The sequence below is a fragment of the Octopus bimaculoides genome, chromosome 23 (genome assembly GCF_046866305.1).
Source record: "Octopus bimaculoides isolate indiv1 chromosome 23, ASM4686630v1, whole genome shotgun sequence".
Classification (NCBI taxonomy): Eukaryota; Metazoa; Mollusca; class Cephalopoda; order Octopoda; family Octopodidae; genus Octopus; species Octopus bimaculoides.
Genome location: NC_142950.1, coordinates 4,518,433 through 4,533,432, shown reverse-complemented (window position 1 = coordinate 4,533,432; position 15,000 = coordinate 4,518,433). Strand labels below are relative to the sequence as shown.

At 37.9% G+C, this 15,000-nt stretch overlaps 1 protein-coding gene and 1 non-coding gene across 3 annotated transcripts in view; both read right to left on the bottom strand.

Annotated features, from left to right (window-relative positions):
• LOC128250586 (voltage-dependent calcium channel gamma-5 subunit) overlaps positions 1-15,000 on the bottom strand; it is a 324,577-nt gene that overhangs the window by 41,931 nt on the left and 267,646 nt on the right. The window lies entirely within an intron of this gene.
• LOC128250647 (U6 spliceosomal RNA) lies at positions 2,532-2,634 on the bottom strand. Its single transcript, XR_008266668.1, has one exon. It is a non-coding gene; the product is annotated as a U6 spliceosomal RNA (small nuclear RNA).

The window sequence follows — 15,000 nt, the reverse complement described above, 5'->3', positions numbered from 1 at the left end:
ACCCATGCTACTACTGGTGATATCATCAAATTTTGAATTTATCCACAGATGATATGAACAGTAGTGACATCTAACTTCAAATCTCAGTGTTTGAATATTTCATTTATATATTTTTACGCACCATGTGCTCTGATTTTGGCGCAAAACAAAACCAGTTGCACAGTCAGAGACTAACGTGAACAGTCATGGATTTAAACTCGTAGTCCACACTGACGAGGCTCAAGGTTGAATAACCAAAAGCCGAAACCTGGTTTGTGGATATCCCTAATTGCATAATATTTTTTATTTGTGCTGTTAAATGTTTTAATTCTTTCTGTTTTCCTCGCATACTGTTTTTCTCTGTTATATTGGTACGCTACGGTGGATCATTTAAGACTTGGCTCTTATTTCTAGCAGGTAGATGCTTATTAAGCATCATTACGCTTCGTGCAAATTTATATTTCATAGCACCTTAAAGCTATCATAACTGCGTTCCACCCATGCTACTACTGGTGATATCATCAAATTTTGAATTTATTCACAGATGATATGAACAGTAGTGACATCTAACTTCAAATCTCAGTGCTTGAATATTTCATTTACATATATATATATGGATGAGTACATGTATACAGCCATCTGTCTGTCTGTATATATCAATATATTTTTGTATCAAACTTTATCTATCTATCTATCTATCTATCTATTTCTCTCTCTCTCTCTCCCTCTCTCTCTCTCTCTATCTGCGTGTGTGTGTGTGTGTGTGTGTGTCTGTGTGTACGCACGTGTCTGTATCCACTACCGATGCCGGTTTGTATTCTCGCAGACCCTAGATTCTGCGAGTGTCTACCAAGGACGGATGACAAAGTTGCCCGGCAGATGAACAGAACCGCATCGGAACCTGTGCCTTTTGCATTTATTTATTTATTTATTTATTTATTTATTCTTTGCTGATAGACAAGCCAACACAATATCTGTGAACTTAATTAAGTTCTTAATATCGGTTTCAAACTTTGGCACTAGGCCAGCAGTTTTTGTTTGGGGGTGGTGATGAGGGTGGGGATAGGATACGTCGATTACACCGATCTCAGTGCTTAACTGGTACTTATCTTATCGACCCCCGAAAGGATGAAAAGTAAAGTCCACCTAGGCGGAATTTATACTCATAACGGAGAGACGGACGAAATGCTGCGAAACCAGTTCGCCACCTAAATGAAGTTATTAAAAATATTTTTTCTATTATAGGCACAAAGCTTTAAATTTAGTTGGAAGGGACCAGTTGCTTACATTGACCCCAGTACTTATGTTACCAATACCGAAAGAAATGAAAGATTAACGTCAACATCTGCGGAATTTGAACTCGGAAAACAAAGACGGATGAAATGCCGCTAAGCATTTTGTGATGATATTTGTTTTTGCAATTTGTTGTATACCATGGCTTGTTACGTCCAGATTGTGGGTCCAAACGGGTCCGGTGCAAACGTGCACGGTGCAGATACACAATCAATGCGGACAAAGCAGACAGGATCGAAGTTCGACATTTGCTTTCTAGCCTCACATATTTTACGGACGTATGCGTATCAATATAGCTGGGCTGTGACAGGAAATGAAGTTGTTAAAGTCTAGATGTTCCTTGAGTAATTATGAAACTTTCCCCGTACAATGGCAGTCTCTCGTAATCTCAGAAAGACAGTGCGGCCATTTCTTGTCGAACAACTGCCCAATTGATTCGTTTCTTATTTCTTTATTGCCCACAAGGGGATGAACATAGAGGGGACAAACAAGGACAGAAAAAGGGATTAAGTCGATTACATCGATCCCAGTGTGTAACTGGTACTTAATTTATCGACCCCGAAAGTATGAAAGACAAAGTTGACCTCGGTGGAATTTGAACTCAGAACGTAGCGACAGACGAAATACCGCTAAGCATTTCACCCGACGTGCTAACGTTTCTGCCAGATCGCCGTCTGACTCGTTTCTAGTGATCAAAAGGGTTTGTGCTGTGCATTTTATCATTCCACTGCGTGAAATCTACGATGTCTGAACAGATGCACGGTGTACCAAATGTCAGATGTCGATGCGATCGCAGAGCAACGCGAGACGAAGTATTTTACTCAAGAACACAACGCCCTACTAGGGCCAGAAACTGAAACCCACTATCGCGTAATCGTGTAATCGTAAATGCAACACCTCCACCAAGCAGTCACGCGCCTTCACATACAGATATATGATAATGCATATAAAACGACAGATTTTTAAACAGATTTTTTATGTCTCGTTAAAAGCATTTGAATAAAAGCCATATTTAAAACGAACATATGTACATACAGAAGACGTAACTTATGAGTTGTTGAAGTTACGTGTTTATGTACACAGAAAATGGCTGCAAATGAGTTGACTGATTAAAAAAAAATTAAAGCTAGACATTTTTCAACCAATGAAGTTTCAGCGGAGAAAATTCCCCCCCCCCCCCCACCTTAAAATTATATACTTTTATTTTTAAACCTGTTTCAGTCCTCTGACTACGGCCATGCTGGTGCATCGCCTTTATTTTAAATATGCAATGCTTCACGAATTTGCGTGTCATCCTTGCGCAAGGGTCATGCTAATCTTCTCTGTACGGTTTCAATTTTAGAATATGTACTGCCGTAGGTCTTATAGCTCTTATTTCTAGCATTGTAGTTGTTCCAACATCATCTGTCGTATTTAATGAGAATTAAAGCTTTCCCCTTTTTCGGTGATACATTGCTAAACAGCTGCCATATTTAATTACACACACATACACACACAAATATTTCAATAAGCACTTCAATATGTAAACTGGATGTGCATATAAGCAAACAGAATGCAAAGTCTGAGGACTTTTAGACGATGAATATTTACGTGTGTGTGTGTGTGTGTGTGTGTGTGTTACATTAATAGGTCAAAATTAACGCAAAGTACATATACACACACACAAACACGTATATATATATATATTGCTGACACACACACATGCACATATATCTGTGTGTGTATATATATATATATATATATATATATATATATATATATATATATGTATGTATGTATGCATTTATAGACACATACACACACATGTAGATATATGTATGTATGTTCGTGTGTCAAATTATATCACTGACTTTCAGACTTCGGCTGCATGCATTTGCGCTTTGGTACATGCGCGTTAAAAGAGAAACAAGTCGAAACAGACCGAGATTAATTTCACACACTCACACACGCACACACACACACACAAATACACACGCACGCATATACGCAGATAAACACAAATTTCTCACTACCTATTTCGACATGTGCTTCAATGTGTAATCTGGATTAGGGCGGTGAGGTGACACAGTTGTTAACATGCCGGGCAACATGCTTAGCGTTTTTTCGTCCGTTTTACGTTCTGTGTTCAAATTCCGCTGAGGTCGACTTTGCATTTCATCCGGTCGAGGTCGATAAAATACGTGCAAGTTGAGCACTGGTGTCAATGTAATAGACCTAACAACCATTACCACAGTAATTGCTGACCTTGTGCCATATTTCGAAACCAATACAAAAGCTGAATTGGCATTCAGGCATCTGTGGAACAGAAAGAAATGGCACTAGACAGTTGTATTCTACAGTAAAATATTCGAATTCTACGAGGAGAGAGAGATTTACTTTGATGGTTCCCCAACCGGGATCAACAGCATAATTTCCACTCTAAGACAGAAACACCATAGATTGTTCCTTGATGGTAATAAGTCAATCTAATGGTGATATGCCAAATATATGAAAGATATGACCTAGTTACGACATTTTGAAGAACATACGGATGGAATTTGGCCAAGATAAATTTCTGAACTGATAATAAATGAGCAAAAAATACTAGCCATTCTGGTATTACTGCTAGACTGGCTATTTCTTCGATCTCCATGGCGAATCTATGGAAATGTTTGTTTTGACGTTAGTTGTAACGGAATTGTGGAATGTTGTAACCACATAAAAAATGATTAAGTGTATCGGAATTTTCTGCATAAATAATAATAATAAACCAGTGACTAACAATGGGGTTGTGCACTAATAGCTTTACAAAACTCTGACGTATAGTGATGTGTGTGGAGGCGCAATGGCCCAGTGGTTAGTGCAGCGGACTCGCGGTCGTAGGATCGCGGTTTCGATTCCCAGACCGGGGGCGTTGTGAGTGTTTATTGAGCGAAAACACCTAAAGTTCCACGAGGCTCCGGCAGGGAATGGTGGCGAACCCTGCTGTACTCCTTCACCACAACTTTCTCTCACTCTTTCTTCCTGTTTCTGTTGTGCCTGTAATTCAAAGGGCCAGCCTTGTCACACTGTGTCACGCTGAATCTCCCCGATAACTACGTTAAGGGTACAAGTGTCTGTGGAGTGCGCAGCCACTTGCACGCTAATTTCACGAGCAGGCTGTTCCGTTGATTGGATCAACTTGAACCCTCGTCGTCGTAACCGACGGAGTGCCAACCGACCACCAACCAGTGATGTGTATGAGTACAAACTTGTTACCAGTTCAAGTATGCTTGAAGCTTATTCGAACCCGTAAGAAAACCATTCTCTGCTGCTTGTCATGATGAAAACTTCTCTCTGTAGAGAACTAGGGATAAATATACCGAGTCACCTAACAGCACTCTCCAACCAAATTGTAGGACGCATGCACATCGGAGTGATTATCTCCTCTTCAGCAACAGAGACCGCAAAGGTAGACGCTGCGAAATGACACGAGAGACAGATCCCTCTTATGATATTCCCGTCATCACTCAATGTCTAGCTACGCTCTTTAGCGGCTCATCGTAAATGAGATATGGGATGACAGCGCTAAGCATTGATGTATATATATATATATATATATATATATATATATATCAAATAATAAGCAACACGGATTTCAAAAGTGATTGCAGTACGCACGTTTCATGCTACTTCAATTTATTTAAGTAATGTGAGCATTACCTTAAATGCAATATGAAGAGCAATCTTCAGCTGCACGAAAAAATGTAGAAAAAAAGACATATTATAAATGTGGCAACATATTAAAACCAAGTGGGAGAGAGCAGAGGAAGAATATATAAGTCCATCTTGACATAGCAGGGTCTATCAGGCTAGTAATTGATTCTAGACAAAAGTTTTAACTGTCTCAGAATTCTATTGTTTCTTATCTAGTGGTGATAGCAAAGGGACAATTACTTATAAAATTAAACACAAAAGAGGCGACCCTTCTTGCTGAAGGACACAACGCGCCGCCAGAACCTTACGGGTGAGAGCCCTAACCACTAAGCCATGCACCTTCACCACACACACACACACACACACACACACGCACACACACAGAAGCATGCGTATTCGCAAACGGTTTCTGCATATCACTCAAACCAATGACCGCAATTTAAGGAAAACATCAGGTGAAATTGATCGATAGAATAATAATCACAGACGCCGCCCCGACTCCTCCCCCGCCTCCTCCACCCCCACAATATCCGGCGTTCTGGAACCGGTGTGAAGAAAGATACAATCGAATCTTCCATAACTTAGCACCATTTTAACAAAACCACGATAGCTTTGGCCAATATATTTACGGAAAGATTTGCCAGTATTTTGCAGCTCATTACAAACAAACGTTGGCATCGCCACCAATCTATAACACAGTCTGGCAAAGAAATCTAAACAAAAAGAAAAAAAAAATCGAATAATTATTACTTTTGATTCAGTTCGGTAGACATTGCAAAATATTTTGGCGTATGCCTTAGCAGAACGGACAAAATGCCATGCAGTAAACGTTCCGGCATTTTACTGTCAGTTTTCAAATTATGCTGCGGTTAGATTTCTCTTTTATTCTTCCGTGATCGATAAAATAATTAAGTACCAGTTAAATACTGAGGTGTATCGATCTAATCGATTGTTCCCTTTCTCGAAACTCCTGAACATGTATTAAAGTTAGAAATTATTGATATGAAATTCTGGCACTGAGCCAGCAAATTCGGGTGTGGGGTAAGTGGGTTACATCGCCCAAAGTGATAAACTAGAACTTATTTTATCAACCTCGAAAGGATGAAAGGCTAAGTCGATCTCGGCGAAATTTGAACGCTAAGCGTTTTGTCGGACGTGCTAATGATCGTGCCAGCTCACCACCTTGAAAGAGAGAAAAAAAATTAAGTGTTTGAAGGCAGCGAGCTGGAATAGTCGTTAGTGCGTTGGCAAAATTCTTATCGGTATTTCGGTTGCCTTTATGTTCGGTGTTCTAATTCCACCGAAGTCGACTTTTCTGTGTCTTTGAAATTGGTCCGCAAAAATTCTAAATTCTCCAGGAGAATACGTAGTAACAATAATTTAGATAAGATCCTGATTAAAAAAAAAATATCAGAAACATGTTGGAAACGTACTTTTGAAAAGGAAATATCTTAAATTTGCTTGTAAATATTTTTCTGTTGAGCATTAAGTACTTTCGCAGGGATATTAAGCGACAGAGTGAAGACGCGTGGCTTTGTGGTTAGGGGCATTCGGTTCACCATCGTAAGGTCGTGAGTTCAATTCCCGGCGACGCGTTGTGTCCTCGAGTAAGACATTTTATTTCACGTTGCTCCAGTCCACTCAGCAGACAAAAATGAGTGGTACCTGTATTTCAAAGGGCCAGCCTTGTCACACTCTGTGTCACGCTGAATCTCCTTGAGAACTGCGTAAAGGGTACACGTGTCTGTGGAGTGCTCAGCCACTTGCACGTTAATTCCACGAGCAAGCTGTTCCGTTGATCGGATCAACTGGAACCCTCATCATCGTAACCGACGGAGTGACCCTAAACGACAGCAACAATAATTCTTTCTTATTGTTTTGCACAAGGTCAACAACTTTAAGAGAAAGGAGCAAGTTGATTACATTGACCTTAGCAAACAATGATAATAATAATAACAATGACAATAATAATAATAATAATGGTTTTTGAACACGAAAAAAACCCAAAAAAAACAAGGGAAAGGCAAAAGTGAGATACAGCTTGGCATCAGTGAAGTCGTAACTCATTTCTACAGCTGAGTTAACTGGAGCAACGTGAAATAAAGTGTCTTGCTCAAGAACACAACACGCAGCCCGGTCCGGGAATAGAACTCACAACCTCACGGTTGTAAGCTCGACGCTCTAACCACTGAGCCATGCGACTTCACACATATACGTACTGAACATATATATATATATATATATATCTATGGAATGTCGATCTCCTTTTTCATAAAACCATGTGACCCACCTTGACCAATAAAAGTTCAGTTCCCAGTAGCCATCTTAGACTTCCTGTATCTTTCCCTTCGGTGAACTGACCCCGACGAGCTGGACTTCTGCAAGAAGTCTTGAAACTTACATAGTGCCCGAATCAAACGCATTTTAACATGTAATTCGTACTATATGTCCCTTTCAGTGCCTTTGCCTTTCGTTGTTTGTTCACTCACTCGTATGTATGTGTGTGTGTTTGTGTGTGTGAATGTCTGTATGTATATATGTATATGAATGATTTATATATGCATGCATTCATTTGTATGTGCGTGTGTGTATGTATGTCTATGTATGCATGTGTATACATGTATTTGTGTTTGCATGTACGCATGCATTTAAGTTTGTGTTTGTGTGTATGTGCGTGTGTTTATGTGTATGTATGTATACATGTATGCACGTACGTATCAGCAGGGCAATTTCGGTTCACCATTATTCGTGTCTCAGAGAAAAGTATATTAAAGACTACTTTGTTTAATCTCTGCTTCAAAAGCATCATTATTATTGACTCAAGTTGTTTTATCGCACAGACATTTACTAGTTAATATTTCATACTAGTTCTACACTCAAAGACAGCTTGTTTCTGCATACCGTACTTCTTCAGTATAAACTAACAAAACTCTACATAGCCAATTACTTATACTATACAAATAGAGTGTGTCCATAAATTATCTTTACAATATATTGTATTTTCTAAATGTAAATGCAAAAGGTAATGGACACCTTGCATGTCAAAGTACGGGGAGTAGTGGTAATGGTGTATGGCTTAAGATCATAATGACGTGGGTTCAATTTCAGGGTCAAGCGGTACGTTCAGTAATTTAAGCAGAACGCTTTATTTAATTTGTTTCAGCCATTTCAGCTGTATGCACGTGACATCTGAGTGTTGAGACAACTCTTTCTTCGCCTCTCTTTCCCCGTAGAGCTGTCGCATCCTCGATGTGCCTGTGGATGAAAGGGTGGAAGAGTACAGTGCACATCTACGTCAACATGCGACTACATAGACATCTCAGGCAATCAGTGAAATCGTGGGTCATGTTAGCAAGCCATATTCGTTGCAAATATTTATCTTCTCTTCAAATGTTTTAGCTTCTGTCATATAGTTGTTTCAATCACTGGACTGCGGCCTTCAACGGGCACCACCTCAAAAGATTTAATTGAACAAATTGACCTCGCTACCTTTTGGTGGGAGATAAACAGAAGAAAAAGCACAAAGATAAAACACGCACGCACGCACGCACGCACGCACACGCACACACACACACACACACACACGCACGCACGCACACACACACACAATTAAATGACGGTGTTCCACTCGTTTCTATTATTGGCGGGCCCGAAAGGCAGCGAGCTGGCAGAATCGTTAGCGTGTTTGACGAAATGCTTAGCGGTATTTCTCCCGTCGCTACGTTCTGATTTCAAATTCCACCTATGAGCTACTTTGCTTTTCATCCTTTCGAGCGAACGGACGCAACTATTTCATTATTTTCCTTCCGTCTCTGTTGCTGAACCGGTAAGTTACGGGCTATAAACACACCAGCACCGTTTGTTAAGCAGTAGAAGGGAGTTAACAGACACTAAGACACGCAAACATGTGTACACAAACTCACACATACACAAACACACACATGTATATACGATGGGGTAATTTCAGTCTCCATCTACCAAATTAAATACCAGTGAAATACTGGGATCGATGTAATCAACTGGTCCCCTTCCCAAAAATCTGAGTCCTTGTGTCTCCAGTAGAGAAAATTATTGGCTGGCCTGGGGGTTGATGGACAAAAACCTTGTCGAAGGAGCCGTGCAAATGGACTGAAGTCTAGATCAGTCGGCTGCAAAGCAAGATTCTAAACCACACAACCTGCGTAAAGTAAAGAATAGGAGCACTACATCGGTTATGACGACGAGGGTCGCAGGTGATACAATCAACGGAACAGCTTGCTCGTGAAATTAACGTGCAAGTGGCTGAGCACTCCACAGACATGCGTACCCTTAACGTAGTTCTCGGGGGAGATTCAGCGTGATACAGAGTGTGACAAGGTTGGCCCCTTTGGATTACAGGTACTACTCATTTTTGCCAGCTATGTGGACTGGAGCGATGTGAAATAAAGTGTCTTGCTCAAGGACACGGCGTGTTGCCGGGAATTGAACTCACGACCTTACTATCGTGAATTGTATGTCCTAACCACTAAGGCACACGCTTTCACAAAGTAAACAAACAGAAACATACAGATGAAGAAAGAGAGGGAAAGGGAGAGAGAGAGAGACACACACACACACACACACACACACACACACACACACACACATATATATATATATATATATATATATATATATGTGTGTGTGTATACACACACATATGTATATCGCGAGAGAGAGAGAGAGATAGAGAGAGATAGAGAGAGAGAGAGAGAGAAAGGGAAAGAGAGATGGCGGAGATAAGGAAACAACGAATACCTGAGAGCTTATTAGTTGGGTAGAAACAAATTTGAATATACGCAACTAATTTTCTTTTCCTGCCAACGCAAAGTCACCAGTTCAAGTTCAGATTGAAGTGGGTTTTGGACGGGTTCCATTAATAATCTTTACACTTAAAAGTCTGCCATAGGTCGTTTATATGGACGTTCCAAATAGGTGAGCGAGTTATGTCAAAGTGGTCTTCACTTTCTTATTTCTCCAACAACATTTGTGAATTTATCACGCCATGATCAACATCAAGCGTGTGAATGAAGGCCAGTCACTGTAGTGGTTGGCACATTTGGATTTTTATATTATATTTTTTCGTTGTTTTTTTTTTTTTGTTTTTTTTAAAAATTCTTTACTTGTTTTGGTCGTTAGACTGCAGCTATGTTGTGACACGCCTTGAAAAATTTTGTTCGAACGAATGGACGCAACTATTTCATTATTTTCCTTCCGTCTCTGTTGCTGAACCGCTAAGTTACGGGATATAAACACACCAGGACCGTTTGTTAAGCAGTGGAAACGGATTAACAGGCACAAAGACACGCAAACATGTGTACACAAACTCACACATACACAAACTCACACATACACAAACACGCACATGTACAGGGTGTCGACAGAGTCAGGCTACATGGAGTAAATAAAACCATAACATAAACAATTAAATATAAGAAATAATAATTTCTTAAAGTATGTGTTAATCCCCGTGCAGATACATGGGGTAAATAAAATCATAATATAAACAATCTAGGAAGAACAGTATATAAATTAAGAGGAGATTGAAAGAAGCGAATGGACATGTAGGTATTGAAAACAGAGTTTCTTATAACAACACAAGGAAGCAACTGACACCATCTGGTAAAAGACCTCACTAAATAACGTATGCCAACAGTAAACACTGTCAAAGGCGGAAGTTGAAAAAAGGACCCCACTTATTGAAGCAAAAGAACTAATAGAGAGATGGAGAGTGAGTTGGTAAAAGCTATCCAATTAGCAGAGAATTAGAGGCTCAAATGTCCCGAATTAAATGAAATTATCAAACGAGGATGATTAGCTAGTGAGGCCAGAAGAATTTAGAATCCAGTAAGGTCACTGAAAGACGGAATATCAACAGGGGTGGACAATATTCTTGGTGACACAGTGAAGCATGGGAGAACGGGCATTTGCAATAAAATCAGCTTGATAGGCGAATGGTGGACATTCTGGATTCCCTCGCTGGTTAGTGATTCGCAGGCAAAGTAATCTCCAATTATTTCAGGATTGCGATTCCTCATCCAACTCACGTAATACTCAGAATAATCCTGAAAAAGCCTTAAACAAAATCCGGAAGACAGCGTACATGAGGTATAACCAGCTATCCGTAATGGTCGAGACGGCGAGCTGGCAGAATCGTCAGCACACCGACCGGAATGCTTGGCGGTATTTCGGCTTTCGTTACGTTCTAAGTTCAAATTCCGACGAGGTCGACTTTGCCTTTCAGGGTCGATTAAATAAGTGTTAGTTAGGCACTGGGGTCTGAACTCAGAACGTAAAGGCAAACGAAATACCACTAAGCATTTTGCCTGGTTTTCTATCGATTCTGCCAGACCCCCACCCTCGTGCAACCCCTAAAATATCCGTAGAAATATGAGCAAAACCAGAAGACCGTTTTCATGCATTTCATTAAGAATCTGTTACCGGCGTAAAAGTAACATATTCAAACTTATATATACTTATATACACAAAAGTAACATATACAGTAATCTGTCATATTGCAGTTCATTTATCGCGCCCTCAATTACATTGCAGTTCATCTATCGGGCACTTAGTACATCGCGGATTTTTCTGGCTAATATATGTAAATTTTTACCATGGACTCCTCAGTATATCTGCAGCCGATAAGTGTATATATTTTATTAGATTTTAATTATTCCTGTGGGGGTTTTTAGAACGTAAAACCCGCGATAGTCGAGGGATTACTGTACGAAATTACATTCGCATCGAACATGTATTGAATACCTGTGTTGAAGGAGGTTTATCATCTTAACTGAAATATGTCAATCAGGAATCGGCTTCGACCGTCCAAAATCTAGTGATTCTATGAATTGTAGTCATATACTCAGAGAATATTGGTTCAGATAGCTGAGTTCTCCTCAGAAATCTCAAGTTTTGGTTTAATATACCTCCAAGCTAGATCCTTGGAGGTACAAGCAATCGAATAGGTTTTTAATCTATTCTAACCCACACGCACATCAACACAAACACACACACACACTAACCCCCATCTCTCTCTCTCGCACACACGCAGACTCTCTCCGTCTCTCACGCACATATGTATACACAGACATTACAAAACGAAGTTACTGTCTGGCAAATTCTATTCTAAGACTTATTGGCTAACAAGAGGCTGTTCTCAGTGGACATTTGCTCAGACGCCAGGATCGAACCTTCAACCATGATGTTGCTAACTGAACTCTATAACCACACACCCGTGCCTACATCTCGTAAACACGTGCGTGTGTGACAGAGAAAACGAGAGAGAGAGAGAGAGAGAGAGAGAGAGAGAGAGAGAGAGAGAGAGAGAGAGAGAGAGAGGGCGGGTGAGAGAGAAAGAAAAATAAACGAAGATGGCGCATGCATAATTTTGGGAGGTGCAGATGTTCAAATCCACACACACACCTACACACACAAACATATATATACCTATACATATAGACACAGCATCACACATACATACATACACACACACATATATATATGTGTGTGTATATGCATATAAATATACATATATATATACGTAAATGATTATCTTTGTGCATGTCTATGAGCGTATATGTTTGCATGTATGTATTAGTAAGAAATTAGCAAATTTGCATACAGGTAGATGCACGCACAATGAAAGAATAAGAGTGACAGAGGGATGAGAGGAAGACAAAGAAGGAAAATCACTACAGATATATGAGTGTCTCTATGTGTGCATCTATGTATCTATCTGTTTATCTATATGTGTATATGTGCGTGTGTGTGGTGTGTGTGTGAGTGTATGGGTGTTTACTTAAATGTAAATATATGTGTGTGTTTATATATATATACATATATAAGTATATATATATATATATATATATATATATATATATATATATATATATATATATATATATATATATATATATATATATAAATGCATATATATATATATATATATATATAAATGCATATATATATATATATATATATATAAATGCATATATATATGTATATATATATATATATAAATGCATATATATATGTATATATATATATATATAAATGCATATATATATGTATATATATATATATAAATGCATATATATATGTATATATATATATATAAATGCATATATATATGTATATATATATATATAAATGCATATATATTGTATATATATATATATAAATGCATATATATATGTATATATATATATATATATATATATATATATATAAATGCATATATATATGTATATATATATATATATGCATATATATATTTCGTTGTTGGATTTATATACATATACGCACACATATATGTATGTATATATATATATATATATATATATATATATATATATATATATATATATATATGCATATATATATTTCGTTGTTGGATTTATATACATATACGCACACATATATGTATGTATATATATATATATATATATATATATATATATATATATATATATTATATATATATATATGCATATATATATTTCGTTGTTGGATTTATATACATATACGCACACATATATGTATGTATATATATATATATATATATGTATATATATATATATATATATATATATATATATGTGTGTGTGTGTGTGTGTATGTATATATATATGTGTAATACATCTGCTGGATATAGGGTGGAGGAAGAGAGTGAATAATAATGATAATAATAATAATAATAATGATAATGAACGAAAAGTAATGAGGTTGTAGTGTAGAAAGATGCGGAGAGAGATATACAAATATACAAGAGGAGAGGTGGGGGAGTTGGAGAGCAACTAGATATGAAGTAAGGTGGTGAAAACACTTAACGTTTAATCAACAGACCATTAACGATATAGATTTAATTAATTGCCGTTCATACTGTCCAATTGGTTTTATTCCTCACTAATCAACCGACTTTTACATTTGCTTCCATTTTCTGTCTGTCCGTATGATTTGCAATTTTCTCAACTTTTCCTTACGTTCATTTCTAGCATTTATTACTTGTATTGCGTGTTATCGGCTTCCGTTTCTTTCCTCCACTGACCTACCTCTGTAACTGCTTCATGCTCCAGTCTATCTTTCGATTAAAATAAATTTCCTTTTATTTCACTCACACCCTCACTATTTTAATCTGTGTTCATATATATACATATATTAGACAGAATGAGATAACAGAGCCAATATATATATATATATATATATATGCATCCTAATACAAGATCCACATTAGACTCCTCATTCGTATCATTATCGAACCAAGAGTTTAACTACAGTTAGTCTGTCCATAACACTTACTTAGCGTTACCTGGCACTCTTTAGGTCCTCTAGGTACCAATACCTGGTTGCTTGGATGCTTCAGACTACCCCTGAAGGATTGAGGCAACCCTATCATTTACCTATATATATATATATATATATATATATATATATATATATATATATATATATATTGGTGATATACATAGATGCATAAATGCATACGCACGTACGTGCCTATCTAGCTATCTGTCTGTCGATGTATGTAGGTATGTATTTACCTATTTATGTATGTATGTATGTATGTATGTATCTAATTTCTTTATTGTCCACAAGGGGATAAACACAGAGGGGACAAACAAGGACAAACAAAGGGATTAAGTCGATTACATCGACTCCATTGCGTAACTGGTACTTAATTCATCGACCCCGAAAGGATGAAAGGCAAAGTCGACCTCGACGGAATTTGAACACAGAACGTAACGGCAGACGAAATACTGCTAAGCATTTCGTCCGGTGTGCTAACGTTTCTGCCAGCTCGCTGCCTTTCTATCTATCTATCTATCTATCTATCTATCTGTCTATTTATATATGAAAAAGTTTTCGGTCCATCCGTTCAAGATATATAAAAGCTGATCATATCCGACGATTCCTCCAGTCGGTTCTTTAACTGCTATATATTTCAAATCCAAGAAAGCCACACGAAAGCATGTAAGAAACAAGTCATAACTTCCACAATTATTTACTATTGGAAGCTTCGTGTATTTAACGCCTCAA